Genomic DNA, 17311 nt, shown 5'->3' with positions numbered 1-17311 from the left:
GGAGTTTTGATGCTGGGAGTTTTGAGCTGGAGCCCGGGAAGTAAACACAGGAATAGACAGCTCCACAGAGGCCCCTAGGAAGAGAGATGAGCGTTCACCTAACAGTCTACAGCTGACCTTGTCGAGAGAAGCAAGTCTCGGCCTGGAGAGAATCGAGCCCTGGGAGGGGAAAGAGACAACGCCCAGCGAGCCTGATGGCCCACAGCTGGTGATGGCAGAAGCCGGCCCCCGGAGCCTGAGGAGGAAGAGCGGCCGAACGCCACCGCCACTTGCTCCAACACGTGGCAACGACCTGGTGAGGGAAGTGACTTACGCCTTCCGGCCTGGTAACTGCAAGCTCCTAACCCCAATAAATACCCTCCATAAAAGCCAGCAGACTTCTGACACTTTGCCTCCGCACCCCTTTGGCTCACCAATACACCCACCAAGGGGACGGGGACTCAACCCTGCATGCCCTAATGATGAGGTCAAACCAAAGCCCTATCTTAATTTAATGAAGTAAATATAAAGCTTTTGAATTTAAATCAGTCAAAGGGTATCATGCCCAGAGAAAAAGATCAGCTTACAAACATAATTAATATCTCTTTCCTGAATTCATAAATAATATTAAACTGCCACAATGATCAATATGTTTAAGGAGCTACGCAGCAAGATTGAACATTTAAATTCAAATTCTAGAACTGAAAAATACTGTATCTTGAACTCAGGAATAAATTTAATGAAAGATGTCCAAGATACTACATAAAAAACTGAAAACATTTTTCTTTCATAAGTGAAATTAGATCTAAACAAATGATAGCATATACCATGTTCATTAATCTAAGCATTCAATACTCTAAAAATGTCAATTCTCCCCAAACAGATCTTGAGAGTCCAATGAAAATTCTTGCAGGTTTTTTGTGTGGAAATTGACAAGCTGATCAAAATTAGCTAAATCAAACATGACAAAACATAAAGGGAAGACTTACTCTACAAGTCATGGAGAGTTATCAATGAGGTACAATACAGGGTGATAGAGGTGCTGACAGACAAATAGAGCACCAGAGCAGAAATCAGTCCAAAGCAGTGAGAAAAGATCTTTTCATATATGTTCTGGATCAACTAACTGACCACACAGAGAAGAAAAGAAATGACTCGACCCATAGAGCATTCAAAATGCAATTCCAGGAGTATAGTATGCATTAAAATGTGAAAGATAAAACAATGAAGCTTCTAAAAGATAATATATGAGAATATCTTCATGATCACAGGGTAAATACCTCTTCAACAGAACAAAAAGAGCACTAACCATAAAGGAAAAACCCCAAATACTTCAGGCTGCCAATATAACAGGAAATCAAAAGATGTAATAAAGAATAATGAAAACATGTTTTCTCCTAAGAATAACAGATCTTAAGGTGAGTGTTTAGTTTTCTGTGGCCACTCAAACGAAAGACCACAAATTTGGTGGCTTAATTAAACTAACAGAAACCTGCTCTCCCAGTTCCAGAGGCCAGAAGCACAGACTGTTTCAGGGAGATGAGTTCAGGGTGTCGGCAGGACCAGGGCTCAGGAGGCCGTAAAGGAGGCCAGCCTCGCCAGCCTCGCCAGCCTCTGGTGGTGTCAGCTCCTGGACCTGGGGCTCTGTCCCTCCAATCTCTGCCTCCAGGTACACTGCCTCTCCCTCTTACATGTGCCTCATCTCTCTCTGTCCATCCCTTATAAGGACACGTGGCATTATGTCTAGAGCCCACCAGATAATCCAAGATAATCTTGGCATCTCAAAATCCTTAGCATAATCACTAGTGTAAAACCTTTACCACATAATTTAACATTCACAGGTTCCAGGGATTTTACCAATAGGGCCAGCATTCAGCCTACTACAGTGAGTAAACAAAAAATACATAGAGAGAAATTTTCGATTTTTCTACACTATTAGGAAGAACGTCTGCTTCCTTGACTTACCTCTGGAAAGGCAAACCCCTCTAGGTCAACACTGCCAGATTTATCCTAACAAAGAGGTTGCAAAGAGAAACTGAATGATCAGTGTTTCTATGTCCATGGTCTAGTAAGTGCACATCAACCTACAGAGTAAGAAAGAAGCTGTGGCAAGAACATGTTATCAGTGAGATTCATTGCAAACCTGGCCTGACCGATTCTGAATTTGCTTTCTCCAGTATTAAGCCCATTTCGACTCCTGTCAGCAGATGTCATGTGGGCCTGTCCCTCTGTGATGGCTCCAATTCCCTCTTTTCCTGTGCTCTTCCCCAAGCTCATTTGAGCAGGTCCTGTCATTACGTTTGGGCTGAGGTCCCAAAGCCTGCCACTGGTCATTCTTAAGTACAGACTATGAAGACAGTTCAAACTGCATTTGTTTCAAATATATATAGAGAGAAGAAAAAGCAGATACAGCATGTATTGTCACGTAAGAAGATACCAAATAGAAGTTAAAATGAGCCAGAGCTACAGGTATTACCATCACCGTTTCAAAAGCACATCAGGAGGAAGGAGGAGTCACAGACTGTTATCACTTGCATAAAGTTCTAAAACATGAAAAAAGCACTATATATCGTTTAGGATGGGAAGCAGATTTGGCTCAACTAATAGGGCTTCTGCCTACCACATGGGAGGTCCAGGGTTCAAACCCAGGGCCTACTAAGCCATGTGGTGAGCTGGTTCATGAGCAGTGCTGATGCACGCAAGGAGTGCCATGCCATACAGGGTGTCCCCCACATTGGGGAGCCCCATGCACAAGGAGTGCGCCCTGTAAGGAGAGCCGCCCCGTGAGATAAAAGCGCAGCCCGCCCAGGAGTGGCGCTGCACACACAGAGAACTGACTCGGCAAGATGACACAACAAAAAATGACACAGATTCCCAGTGCCGCTAACAAGAATGCAAGTGGACACAGAAGAACACATAGTGAATGGACACAGAGAGCAGACAACGGTGGGGGGGGGGGGGGAGAGAAGAGAAAAAAATATAAAGTAATAATAATAAACCATTTTAAAAAATAAATAAATTGTTTAAGGATATAGAGAAATGCAATAAAATAACAAATTCAGGAGAGAATTGGGGAGGATGGAATTAGGGAGTGAGTGGGGCTTCAACTCTCTCTAAAATGTTACTTGAAAAAAGATTTTAAGCTATTGTGGCAAGATCTTAATTTTTGGCAAAGGTGGGTGGCAGGTACGAGAGTGGTTGTACCGTAAAAATTCTCACCAGTTTTCTGTAAGTTTAAATATTCACAATGAGAAAAAAAATCAAACAAGAAGCAGTTATCTGCATTACGGTAACTTTTAAAGGATTTTCAAACTGAAGACTATGATCAGCTGGGCTGCGTTTCCCTTGGACCAAGGAATCCCTGCTCATATGACGTCTGCCAGATTTACCACGGTCCTCGTGAACTTATTTAAATTATCCCATTTAACTGAATTCCCTGAACATGCATTCAGGAGAGAGAAGTATGTGGACAGCAATGCCAAAGAGAAAGATAACTAGATTCTTCCATAAAAATATACCTCTCGGATAATAAATCTGCATTATATAAGCATGTAAGTAGATGATAAACCTTTTAAAGATGGCAGATATTTAATGGATGAATGATTTTAAACTCACTTGGTGAGATATAGCCACACTATGCTAGGATTCCTAAAGATCTCATGATTGAAACTTAGAACACTCTTGGAACAGTAACAAGAGCTTATGTATCATCTACTCTAGTGTTTTTCCAATTTTTCAGCCACACAAGTTCAGTTCAAATCAACTCTCACAATGAGTGTGAGGGAGAAGTTGCTCTCTGAGCTCCCTTTCCCCACTTAACTAGTGGACCCTGCTAAGAGAAAGCCATGGGAGACCCTGAGGCCAACGAGCGCTGCGCCATCTCTTCACAACACCCCCTCACACCCCACACTCAGCTAAGAGGACGTGCTGCCCGTCTCTTTCTATCTGCCTCATCCCCATCTTCTCTAACTAGATAGAGAGTTCTTCCTGCTCTGATCTACCATTCTGATTTTCCAGAATGTAAATCACTATGAATTTTTTCCTTTCAATTTTTATAACTTCAATCATTTCAGTGAGATTTGGGGAAGGAGAGTCACCTTTACCTGATGGCTGGTCATGCACATTGACCTAGAAAATTTCCTTTACTCCTACAAAGGCATCTTTTCTTGAAACCCTTTCCTGCCTTGAGTTCACAGATGCTCACATCCCTATTTCTCCTTCTCCCTCCGTCAGTCTTCCCTGGAGCTCTCTACCCTGCCTTGCTTTTATGGATTTAAGTTTCCGTAGGTCTTGTCCTAGGCGCTCTTTGATTTTTCAGCTCTCCCTGGATAATCACATTCACTTCAACTGGTATTTATGTGCTGATGTCCTGTAAGTTTTTACCTCTAGCTTACTCCTTTCTAGAAAGTACCAGGTCCACATAGCCAAATGCCCCTTGCACACCACCACTCAGTTCTCCCTGAGACACCTCACACTCAGCATAGACAGAACAGTATAAGGTACTCCACACCTTAGCACCATTCTCTCCCAGTCACCCAATCTCAGAAAATCAGGGGTCATCCTAGACTGTCCTTCAGTGTCACTCGTCTCAAAGTTCGCTGGTTCTCTTTCAGATCCATTCTACTTGTCCCGCTGCCTCACCCTCTGTCCAGGGCATCATAATCTCTTGCCCTGGATTACTGCAATGGTTTCTTTAAGCTATTTTTTCTGCCTTCAACTGTATATTCTTCCCATCTGTTCTCTGCATGCTACCAGAATCATCATTCTAAATCACAAAGAGAAAGCGGGAAAGAGGCAAATGCCGGGAGGAAGGAAGAGGAGGAGGAAGACCACACCCTTATAAGAATATTTCAGTTCAAGCTTGATACTTAAACAAATAAGCAAAAGGAGCTGCTGGCTCCATCATAAGCAAGCCTTGCTCAGATAGAGTCCCCAGAATAACTACCTCCAACCCTTTTTTAAAATCAGAGAACCGGCACTGTTTCCAAAACTTCGTGGGTTTTGTGGGGTTTTTTTTAAAGATTTATTTAATTATTTATCTCCCCTTACCTCCCCACACCCCCCGCCCCATTGTCTGGTCTCTGTGTCTATCTGCTGTGTGTTCTTCTTTGTCTGCTTCTGTTGTTGTCAGCGGCACGGGAATCTGTGTTTTTTTTGTTGCCTCATCTTGTTGTGTCAGCTCTCCATGTGTATTGCACCATTCCTGGGCAGGCTGAACTTTCTTTCATGCTGGGCGGCTCTCCTTATGGGGCGCACTCCTTGCGCGTGGGTCTCCCCTACGTGGGGAACACCCCTGCATGGCACGGTACTCCTTGCACGCATCAGCACTGCCCGGGGGCCAGCTGCACACGGGTCAAGGAGGCCCGGGGTTTGAACCGCAGACCTCCCATGTGGTAGACGGACGCCCTAACCACTGGGACAAGTCCGTTTCCCTTTCATGGGTTTTTAAATGCACACGTTAGATTTTTCATCTTTCCTACTCTTCTCCCATTGCCAAGAGCAGGGACAAAAAACTGCATGAGACATATTTTAGTATTCGTTTTTTACAGAATGCTTTTGAGTAGATTATACACTCTATTGTGCTGTTCCATAAAGTAGCCACTAGCCACATGTGGCTATTTACATTTTAATTAGTTAAAAGTAAATTAAAACCAATATTCAGTTTCCAGTTGCACTAACCACATTTCAAGTGCTCAATGGCGACAGTGGCTAGTGGTTACCATATCTGACTGCGCAGCACATTTCTATTATAACTGCAATAAAAGATAATAGAGACAAAAAAGATGTAAGACATAAAAACCAAAAGACAAAATGGCTGACATAAATACTGCCTTTATAGTAATAACACTGAATGTTAACAGATTAAAATCCCCAACCAAAAGAAGAAAATTGGCAGAATGGATTTTAAAAAAAAGCATGATCTAAATACATGTTAACAAAAGACTCTCCTTAGACTCAAAAGACTCAACAGGTTGAACATGAAAGGATGATAAAAGATAATCCATGTAAGTAATAATAAAAAGAAAGCTGAGATCACTAAACTAATATCACACAATACAGACTAATTCAAAAGCTGTTATAGAAACAAAGAAGAACATTATATATTAAAAGGGTCTACCCACCAAAAAGAAATAACAATCATAAATATATATGTACCTAACCACAGTGCCCCAAAATATATGAGGCAAACACCAGCAAAACTGAAAGGAAAAATAGACAACTCTACAATAATTTGGAGATTTAAAAATACCATTCTCAACAACAGACAGAACATCTAGACAGAAGATCAATAAGAAAACAGAGAATTTGAATAGTACTATAAATGAATCAGACCTAACAGACATATACAGAACAATGTACCCCAAAACAGCAGGATATACATTCTTCTCAAGTGTTCCCCAAGTAAGTTTCAATAATTTTACAAGACTGAAATTATACAAAGCATCTTCTCTAACCACAATGGAATGAAAGCTGGAAATCGGTAACAGGTGGAAAACTGGGAAATCAACAAATATATGGAAGTTAAATAACACACTCTTAAACAATTAGTTGGTCTGTTTTAGTTTGCCAATGGTGTACCAATACAAAGTACTAGTAAAGGGTTGGCTTTTATAAGGGGGATTTATTTGGAGTAAAAGCTTACAATTCCAAGGCTGTGAGAAGTCCAAACCCAGTTACCATCAGAGATGATTTCTCACCAAAGTCAGCTACTGTTGATCCTGGCGTGATGCCATGTGGTGAAGCAAGATGGCAGCTGATCTCCACCAAGATTTCAACCTTCCCCTCCGGGCTCACCCTCTCCTCTTGAGCTGCTCCATGAAGTAAGCCTTTTGGGGCTTCATGCTTAAGTGAAACGCTCTCACATGGCAGGATCAAACACGGCAGCTACCTTTTCCTCTATGTCTGTCCCTGTGAGTCCAGTTATATCAGACCCAGCAAGGGGGTGGAGACTCAACCTGAGTCATGCCTCACTGATGTAGTCCAATCAAAGTGATCTTATCAAGTAATCTAAGCAAAGTCCCCTCAATTGAGTTTAATGTAATCCAAAGGTACCATACCCAGAGAAACATTAATTTGCAACAATCTTTCTCTTTTTGGGATTCATAAAATAATCCTAAATTGCCACAAGGTCAAGAAAGAAATTACAAGGGAAATCAGATAATATCTTAAGAAGAATGAAAATGAGAATACAACATATCAAAATTCATGGAATGCAAAAAAGGCAATGCGGAGAGGGGCGCTTTTAGCCCTAAATGTTTACAATAAAAAAGAAGAAAACTTAAATCAGAGTCATAACTGCATACCTGGAGAAATCAGAAAAATAATAGAAAATTAAATATGAAACAAGCAGAAAAAAAATTAAAAAGGTCAAAGCAGAAATAAATGAAATGGAGATTTAAAAAACAATAGAAAGGATTAACAAAACCAAATGTTGGTTCTTTAAAAAGATCAAGAAAATTGACAAACCTTCAGATAGAGTAATAGAGAAAAAAGAAAGAAGGTACAAGTAAATAAATTCAGAAATGAGAGGGGGCACTTTATTACTGACCCCACAAAAATAAAAAGGACCATAAGAAATAATACGAACAACTGTATACCATCAAATTAAGACAACCTAGACAAACGGACAAGTTCCTAGAAATACACAAACAACCTACACTGGCTCTAGAATGGGGACTCTTAAACAGGGGGTCTATGAGCTTGAAATGAAAAAAATCAACTTATCTTTATTTTCTCTGACCTCTAACTGAAATCTAGCATTTCCTACACTTATGAATGTATGCAATAAATTACAGTAGCATTCATTTCATATCACATTAGAGTAGTTGCATATCTTGAAAAATCACTTACACTCATCTGAACTTCAAAATTATGGTAGCTGTTAGACCCAACGCTAAGTGAGTATCATAAAACCATATGCCTCTACATTCTGAGAAGGGGTCCATGGTCTACACCTGAGTGGCAGAGGGGTCCATGGAACAAAAAAGGTTAAGAACCCCTGCTCTAGAAGAAATGGAAGATCTCAACAGACCAATTGCAAGTAAGGAGATTGAATCAGTCATTAAAAACATCCTAACTAAGAAAAGCCCAGGACCAAATGGCTTCACAGGTGAATTCTACCAATCATTTTGCAAAGAATTACTACCAATCCTATTCAAACTCTTCCAAAAAAAACTGAAGAGGAGGGAACACTACCTAAAAATCATTCTATGAGGCCAACATCAGCCTAATACCAAAGCCAAATAAAGATGTTACAAGAAAAGAAACAACACATTAAAAGAATTACACACCATGATCAAGAGGGATTTATCCCTGGTATGCCCAGGAGATTCAACATAAAAAAATCAATTCATGTAATACACCACATTAAGAAAATGAAGGGTAAAAAAAAAAAACCCAAACACACAATCATCTCACTTGATGTGGAAAAGGCATTTGGGAAACGGACTTTGGCCCAGTGGTTAGGGCGTCCGTCTACCACATGGGAGGCCCGCGGTTCAAGCCCCGGGCCTCCTTGACCCGTGTGGAGCTGGCCCATGCGCAGTGCTGATGCGCGCAAGGAGTGCCGTGCCACACAGGGGTGTCCCCCGCGTAGGGGAGCCCCACGCGCAGGGAGTGCACCCCGTAAGGACAGCCACCCAGCGCGAAAGAGGGAGCAGCCTGCCGAGGAATGGCGCCGCCCACACTTCCCGTGCCGCTGACGACAACAGAACCGGACAAAGAAACAAGATGCAGCAAAAAGACACAGAAAACAGACAACTGGGGGAGGGGAGGGGAATTAAATAAATTAAAAAAAATAAATCTTAATAAAAATTTTAAAAAAGGCATTTGACAAAATACAGCATGCTTTCCTGATAAAAACACTCTGAAAGATAGGGAAAAGAAGGAACCTCCTCAACCTGATAAAGACTATATATGAAAAACCCACTGCTAGCGTCATACTCAATAATGAAACACTGAAAGCTTCCCTCTAAGATCTGAAACAAGACAAGGATGCCCACTGTCACCACTGTTATTCAACACTGTACTGGAAGTTCTAGCCAGAGCAATTAGGCAAGAAAAAGAAATAAAAGGCATCCAGATTGGAAAGGAATAAGTAAAATTTTCACTATTTGCAGATTACATGGATCCTATATAGTGATAGTCCCCAAAAATCTACAACAAAACTACTAGACTAATGAACAAATTCAGCAAAGTGGCAGAATACAAGATCAACAAGAAAAAAAACAGTAGTGTTCCTATATACTAATGATGAGCAATCTGAGGAGGAAATCATGCAAAAAATTCCATTTACAGTAGGAATTAAAAGAATGAAATATCTAGTAATTAATCTTATTAAGGATGCAAAGGACTAATACTACAAAATTTTGCTAAAAGAAATCAAAGATCTAAATGAACAGAAAGACATTCTATGCTAATGGAGTGGAAGATTAAATACTGTTGTCAATTCTACCCCCAAACAATTTAGATTCAACACAATCCCAATGAAAGTTCCAACAGCCTGCTTTGTAGAGAAGGAAAAGCCAATCACCAAATTTATATTCAAGGAATGTAATGAGCATTGATTTATATATGTGAATGTGGGCTTAAAAAGTGGAAAGGTTAGGTCATATATATGTTACTAGAATAAAAAGATTTTTTTTTAAATAGGACTGAACAACAAGTGAACCCTATTGCAAACAACAGACTATAGTAACAGGACAATTAAAAAAATGCTCTTTCATGAATTATAACAAATGTACCATACTTATGGAAGGTGTTAATAATAGGGTAGTATATGGAAGCTCAATATTTTATACATGATACTTCTGAAAACCTATAACTTCTCTATCAAAAAAATCAATACAATTTTTTTAAAAAGTCTTGCCACGTGCCGCCACTGCGCCTCCTTCCTCCTCCATGCAGCATTCTCAACCGGCACAGCCACTGCTGTGCTCACCTGGAACCTACAGTTGCAGAAGCTGCAGCAATGCACTGCAAGCCGGCTCCAAGCTCCACCTACGCCGCCTTTCGAGGCCAACAAGGAGCGCTTTACCTTGACCCTCAACACCACTCATGGGCAGATTCTGGTGGATTACTCCAAGAACTTGGTGATGGAGGATGCGATACTGCGGCGGCTTGCTCGGTCGGTAGAGGTGGGGTCTGGCTGCGGACGAGGGGTCGGTCCCGCTTGGGACGAGGGGTCGGTCCCACTTGGGACGAGGGGTCGGTCCGGCAGCAGACGAGGGATCGGTCTCACAGGGGTTGCGTGGTTCGGCTGACGGGGTCGCCCGGCGAAGCCGGCGACGAAGGGGTCGCCCGGCGAAGCAGGCGACGAACTGGGGACAAGGGAGGCCAGGCCCTTGTCGGGGGCTCTCAGGACTGGAGGGCGCACGGCAGAAGAACTACCGCGGAGACAAGGTAGACACGCAAGTCCACTTTACTGAGGGAGAGGCAACAGTTTTATAGGGGCTGGGGAAGGCTGATTGGTCGAAGCCACGCCCTGTTCTGATTGGTTGCCGGCGAAAGGTCAGTGGGCGGTACTGGACGGGGGAGGGGTGGTGGTTAGGGATTGGCTGTCGCTGTTGCTGGGGGAAGGGGCAGGGTTTAGGGATTGGTGGCTGCTGTTGCTGGGGTGGAGGGCAGACTTGAGTTTCCCGCCCATGCCTGGCTGTTGCTGCTGTCGGGGGAAGGGAAAAGGGCAGACTGGATTTTTCCGCCCACGCCTGGCTGTTGCTGCTGTCGGGGGAGGGGAAAAGGGCAGACTGGAATTTTCCACCCTGCGCCTGCGCAGAAAGAAGAAGAAGGGTGCCGCCCCACAAGGCATCGTGTGGCTCTATCTGGGAGGAGGGGCGGCCGCGGAAGCATGGCTGCCGAGAAGGGGAGACCCGAGGGCACTCTGCGCCCATGCCGAGCTCCCTTCAGGGGTGGCGGTGAGACCGACCAGCCACCCTATTATGGGGGCAGCGGCTTGGCCTGCCGCGGCTGCTCCCCCGCCAGGCCAGCAAACCACACTTCAGCCCGAGGGGTGACCGCAGATACAGATGCTGGTGGAGCTGGCCAAGTCCAGGGGTGTAGAGGCTGCCCAGGAGCGCATGTTCAGTGCTGAGAAGATAATGTCACAGAGAACTGGGCAGTGCAGTACACTGCACTGTGGATCCAAACACACCCCTTCTAGTGGACAGCAAGAACGTGATGCCAGAGGTCAACAGGGCGTTGGAAAAGATGAAGTCTTTCTGTCAAAGTGCCCAAAGCAGTGACTGGAAGGGGTACACTGGCAAGGGCATTTACACATATCATCAACAATGGCACCAGCAGCTCTGACCTGGAACCCCTCATGCTGATATAAGCCATTAAGCCACACTCTTCAGGAAGTCCCTGGGTCTGATTTGTCTCCAACACTGATGGGACCCATTTTGCCAAAACCCTAGTCTCCTGAACCGAGCCTACTCTGTTCACCAGTGCCTCCAAGACCTTCACGACCAGGAGCCATGATGGGTGCAGAGACAGCCAAGGGATGGCTCCTCGTGTCAGCCAAGGACCCTCCTGCAGTAAAAGCACTCTGCTGCCCTGTCCACCAACAAAGTCAAGTGAATGAGTTTGGAAATGATCCTCAAAATATGTTCCAGTTCTGCGATCGGGTTGGAGGATGGTACTTCCTGTGGTCAACCACTGGATTCTCTGTTGCCCTGCACATCGGTTTTGAGAACTTCAAGCAGCTGCTCTCAGAGGTTCACTGGATAGACCAGCTCTTCCACCTGACATCCCTGGAGAAAAAAGTCCCCTTCGTGCTGGCTCTGCTGGGCATCTGGGCTTGCATCAAAAGATGATCCTGGCGACTTCTTGACCCAGACTGAGGCCCTCATGAAGGGCAAAACAACTGATGGGGCCCAGAAAGAGCTCCAGGATGCGAGAATGAATGTGGAGGTCTTTGAGAAGCTGGTGCCGCACAAGGTCTTTGAAGGAAATCACCCAACCAACTCCACTGTGTTTACCAAGCTCGCACCATTCATTCATGGACCCTTGATTGCCATGTATAAGCACAAGACCTTCATTCAGGGCATCATCTGGGACATCAACAGCTTTGACCAGAGGGGAGTGGAGCTCGGGAAGCAGCTGGCTAAGAAAACTGAGTCTGAGCTTGACGGAAGCAGCCCAGTGACTTCTCATAATTCTTCTCCCAATGGGCTAATCAACTTCATCAAGCAGCAGCAGATGTGAGACCCAAAGTCAATCAACTTATGCTCAGCAGCAGCCCCCGTTGTGACTGGTCCTTTTTGTCCCTCCTCACCAGTCTGCACTGCATGGTCCTGCCCCACCCTTCCCAAAGCACCCTTGGGGTGTGGGCTTGGATCATAAGCCCCTTGTGGGGAGCTAGTCTCCCCACAATGCCCTTTCCATGGCCCCCTTTCTCTGTTTTACATTGCAAAGTGTTGCACTGTAGCTGCCTGGCGCACTCATATTCATATTGTTCATCTCCCAGGTAGAGAAATAAAGAATCCACAGAGGAGGTGGTAGGCTCAAACAAACAAAAAAACAAAAATCTTTCTCTTTAAGTATTTCCAGTGAAGTAAGAGAAAAGACAAGCAAACAATTATACTATTGTAAAAAACCCTATAGGACTGATATGAGTGCAAAGGGTGCAAAGCAGCAAGTATCTAACACTGAAGAGTTGGGGTGTCTTAACAGAAGGCTGAGTTTCAAAGAGAAAGTAAAATTTAAACTTAAGTCTTAAACAAGGGCAGCGGAGCTAACGTGGCTCAAGAGGCTGAGTGCCTGCTTCCCACATGGCAAGTCCCAGTGTCAGTTCCTGGTGCCTCCTAAAAACAAAACAACAAACGACAAGCAAAACAAACGAAAATACCAACTCAGGGGAGCCAATGTGGTTCAGTGATTGAGTGCCAGCTTTGCACATACAAGGTCCTGGGTTCAATCTCTGCCCCCACCCCACACACCCCATATCTCAAAACAAAACAAATAACAAGGGCAGGAATTCAAAAAGTTGGCAATGAACAACGTGCAAAGTTTTAGGACAATAAAATTGAAATCATGGTATTAATATTCTTTACATAAAAACAAATCAAAATTTTTAAAAGAAACAATTGTACATGGATGATTTACTATGAAAAGAAAAAAAAAATCTAAAGGGAGTATCCCTAAATGATGAAAAACAATTTCTTAATCACCTAAGAACATTTTAGTCTCTACTAACTTTTCCTCAGAGGGGACATACAAGCAAGATTATCAGTCAGTAAGTATAATTTTTAAAGATTTTCAAACACATATTTTATAAATTGAAACATCTGATTGTTCCTGCACTTATGAAGAAAAATCTACCAGGCAGGAAAAAAAAAAAATCACAATAAGTATAAAGGAATACATGTAGGTGTTCATTAAAAGTTCTACTAAAGCATGGCCCAGGAGTTCTCAAACGTTTGGGACTCAGGACCACTTTATACTCTTAAAAATTATTGAGGGCCCTAAAGAGCTTTTGTTTATGTGAGTTGTATCTATCACATTTACCAAATTATAAACTAAAACCATGAAACTTTAAAAATACTTAATTCACTTAAAGTGTTTATCATAAACCTATTAGACATTAAGATAAATATTTCTATAAAGAATAATTAATTTCCAAAAAATAAAAACATTTGGTGAGGAGAGGTACTGTTTCACATTTTTGTAAATCTCTTTAATGTCTTGCTTAAAAGATAACAACTGGATTCTTCATCGGTTTCTGCATTTAACCTGTTGCAATGTGTGGTTTTGGCTGAAGTTTCCTGCAATGTGGTTGGAAAAGAGGAATATTTCTGTAGCCTTTTCGGATCACTGAGGACATTCTTCTTTGATGCCATACCAAAAGAAGGTAAGTTGTAGTTTCTTAAAGAATGGTTGCAATATAGAATCTGACATCATATCAATAAGCTCTTTATGTTACGTTAATATCCATTGTTCTACATTTTGAATGTTTTTTTTACACATGCACAATTTTGTAACATGCTATATTGGTCATCTGGAAAATAATGCTATACAGAGTTATGCAGATCTTCCAAATGCTAACACATTTCATCACTAGAGAACATCAAAAACGCGTATTCATTAATATTGCCACTGATCTCTTCAGAAAGTCTTTAGTATTAGAAGGCTCACAGTAATAGGTAAGTTTTTAAAAATTTTAATATTTGCTTGAAGGTCAAATGTTATCATGGGCCATAAATTCTGTCAGCTATTCTCCTTTACTCATTTTCAAGAAAGTAGCTACCAAATATCCAAGCCTGAGTAATTGTAGTTTGTCTGCCATTGACTCCTTCAAGTAAAAAGCAGCTAGTTCATCTAGCAACTCAAATAATCACACAAGTGCCTTTCTTCAAGACAAGCACTACCTCATTTTCCTCATTATCCGGTTTAAGTGCTTCATGCATACTTCCCATTTTATCACTTATTTCGATGGGATTTAATAAAAAATTTTACTGCTCAATTAAGGATATTTTTAAGGGAAAGTGGCTTTTTTTTTTTTTTAAACAGAAAATGTGAAATGGATACAAAGAGTATTAATATGATTTGGTCCCCCAGCTTCAATTCATGCCAAAGTGCCAACTGTTTTCCTCATCCTGGCCTTTTGCACTATTAATGCAAATGTCACCAAGTGAAAAGCCAAATGACAGCTCACTATTATTATGAAATAGTCTTGCCCGCACAGGCTCCCAGGAAGGTCTCAGGGATAACCAGGGGCCAGTGAACCACTTTGGGAATCGATCTTACAGATTATCTCTGGAAGGAAACACAAGAAATGGGGACCAGGCACCAGGGGCAGGAGGAAGACTCAATCTTCCTGTATTTTCTCTGAACTGTTTCATTTCTCTGCCATGCACACATGCATTATTTTTTTCAGCAAAACACTGTGCAGGATTTTACAATCAATGACAGAGCTAAACCTGACCTCTGACAGCCAGAACCTCACCTAGCATCCAGCAGGCCCTCGATCATCATGAAATTAACAGATAGAGACGTAAATACGCAGATACACAGACAAGAAATGTACGTCATAAAAGCAGTGGGAACAAGAGCAGTGAGAGTTCTGAGCAAGGAGTCACATCAGAAATGATCAGGGCATTCAGGCTGGGCTTTGACCGGTAAATGGAATTTGGACACGAGAACATGCAGTTCTACATACCACAAAATAGTCAAAGAGCACCAACAAATGCTTGCTGACATGCAACTTTTGAAAGCCCCTTTCTCTGCATATGCAAATTGAGCTTTTCCCTCTTATCATCTGCCTCCATTCAGGCTGAGGCCTGCATTATCAGAATGCAGAAACCAAGAAACAGACTCAAGTTAAGAGTTATGGAAAAGACCTATTAACCAGAATAAAGAAATAGGAGTGGGGCAGAAGGAACCTATTGTGTAGGAGTTTCCTTTCTAAGGCACAACAAGCCACCAAAACAAAGAAAAAAACGCAGGCAATTGTCCACGTTTTTAAAATAGTTCAGCAGCAACAGTCCCAAGATAATGTATTGCCTTGGTGAGCCAATCAGCTGCAAGGTGTGCCAAAGGTAATTTGTTATAATAAATTAGGCACAAATGTTTGGGAATTAATTCCTCTTAAAAAAAAATCAAGGTTATACTTCTAATTTCACTCTCATCCACTGACATTCTGAAGTGCTTTCAGGAGCCACATACGTGAATTCTTCTGTTTACATTCACGGAATGGGGAATCTAAGAGAGTGGGATTCCACGCAGCTCCACCCTTTCGATGCTACATATTCTGAATTAGAAATTTATCTCCTCCCTGATGTGGGGGTGAGGGTGGTGCAGGGGGTAGGTCCAGAGGACAGTCCCCCTTCTGATTACCTCTACCTGATCAAAGTATAAAATTGATGATGAAACTCAAGCTTCCTCTGCCTTAGGACCATGCTTCATTAGTAATACCTTCCTTTAGTTATATAAATAAAACAGCTTACCAATTTCAAAGCACTTCCACATACATTACCCAACTGAATCTTCCTAAGACCCTGTGATGTTAAAAAAGACTGGTGTCCACATTCGTTTACTGCAGTGCAAACCTAAGTTCAGAGATTATACAATTCTCTGAGACTCACGGACACCTGCCAGGTGCCCGCCCCTGTGAGAAGACTCCAAGAATCCTCCCAAGGAAAGTCTGAGGGAAGGTCCATGTCAACAGCAATCGAAACACAAACTGCAGAAGCCAGCATCAGAGGGCAGAAGAGCCCTGGGCGCAGAGCCCAGCTGACTGTGCCCGAGGAATTACTGGCCTCCTTTGGCCAACAGGAAGGTGTCAGGCCAGTCTAGGAACCTGGACAGAAGCCAGGCTCCGGCTTGGCCGCAACTGCACTCCGTCATCTCTTCCCCTAATGCTTCTCTTGTACATTCCCTTCCTAAGCCTAAGCAACTTTCTCCAGGTTCTGCTAACATTCCTTACACATGGAAGTGAATTCAATATGTAAGAAACACCTCTTTTTATTGAAGTTCTTGTTTCTCTGTGTATTCAATCACACAAATTATGAAACTTCTTTGAGAAAAGGACCCAATCTTATTTAACCATCAACTTTACCAAACACTCACACCTACAACCAAAATAATGAGCTGAGAAAATAATGAGTCACTGGAGCAGAAATTGAGCCAGCCGCAAAAACATCTGAAATGTGTAAAATCTCCAGTGCATCTCTATGCTTTCCTTTGGATGAAGAGCCATTTCAAATCTAGCACAGTAGTTCTAGAACGATTCCTAATGTGAGTTCTTCAGACTTCCCAGGAGCACCCAATCACCAAGAGTTCTCAAAGGCACCCCATTTCCTATTGTACTTCCATTTTTAAAAAAAGTATATAGTAAAAACCTGACTGTTACATTCAAACCAACTGCGATTAGCTGTTTAACTATGTGTAGAACAGATATCAGCACCTCTCTCAGGTTACAGTGGGGACGGAATGAGCTAGTACCTCCCAGGACTTCTTATTAGATGGCTATTTCAGGAGTTCACTACTCCACCCCGGTTAACCATGCTAATCTGAAACTTAAAGAATGCTAAGACTGAAAAGTTGGATTCTGGAACTGAAAATGCATTTAAATCTCAAAAACAGAGTTAAGAAATGGTTAGACGCTGCCTTCGCGGGCTGCAGGGAGCTCTTGGTTCGGGTGTCAGCTGGGAAGCTTACTCTGCAGTGCGAGCCGTCACCAGCACGCAGGCCCCGGAGACGCGGGAAATCTCACGTGCACCTGCGCGATTCACCCCGCACCGGGGATGGCAACCGCGCGCCTCTGAAGCCGAATTATGCCGGTCGCACTGAAGTAACCAAACAACAATTTATTGGACAGAATTTTTAAACTTCCACA

The 17311-nt window shown here is 42.7% G+C and overlaps 1 protein-coding gene and 1 pseudogene across 1 annotated transcript in view; one reads left to right on the top strand and one right to left on the bottom strand.

Annotated features, from left to right (window-relative positions):
• Positions 1-17311, bottom strand: part of DIP2A (disco interacting protein 2 homolog A) — a 181332-nt gene that overhangs the window by 163314 nt on the left and 707 nt on the right.
• LOC139438810 (glucose-6-phosphate isomerase pseudogene) lies at positions 212-11789 on the top strand (annotated as a pseudogene).

Source organism: Dasypus novemcinctus, chromosome 4, assembly GCF_030445035.2.
Source record: "Dasypus novemcinctus isolate mDasNov1 chromosome 4, mDasNov1.1.hap2, whole genome shotgun sequence".
In the NCBI taxonomy this organism is placed as follows: Eukaryota; Metazoa; Chordata; class Mammalia; order Cingulata; family Dasypodidae; genus Dasypus; species Dasypus novemcinctus.
The sequence above is the reverse complement of the archived record's forward strand: the minus strand, read 5'-3'. Positions and strand labels throughout refer to the sequence as shown.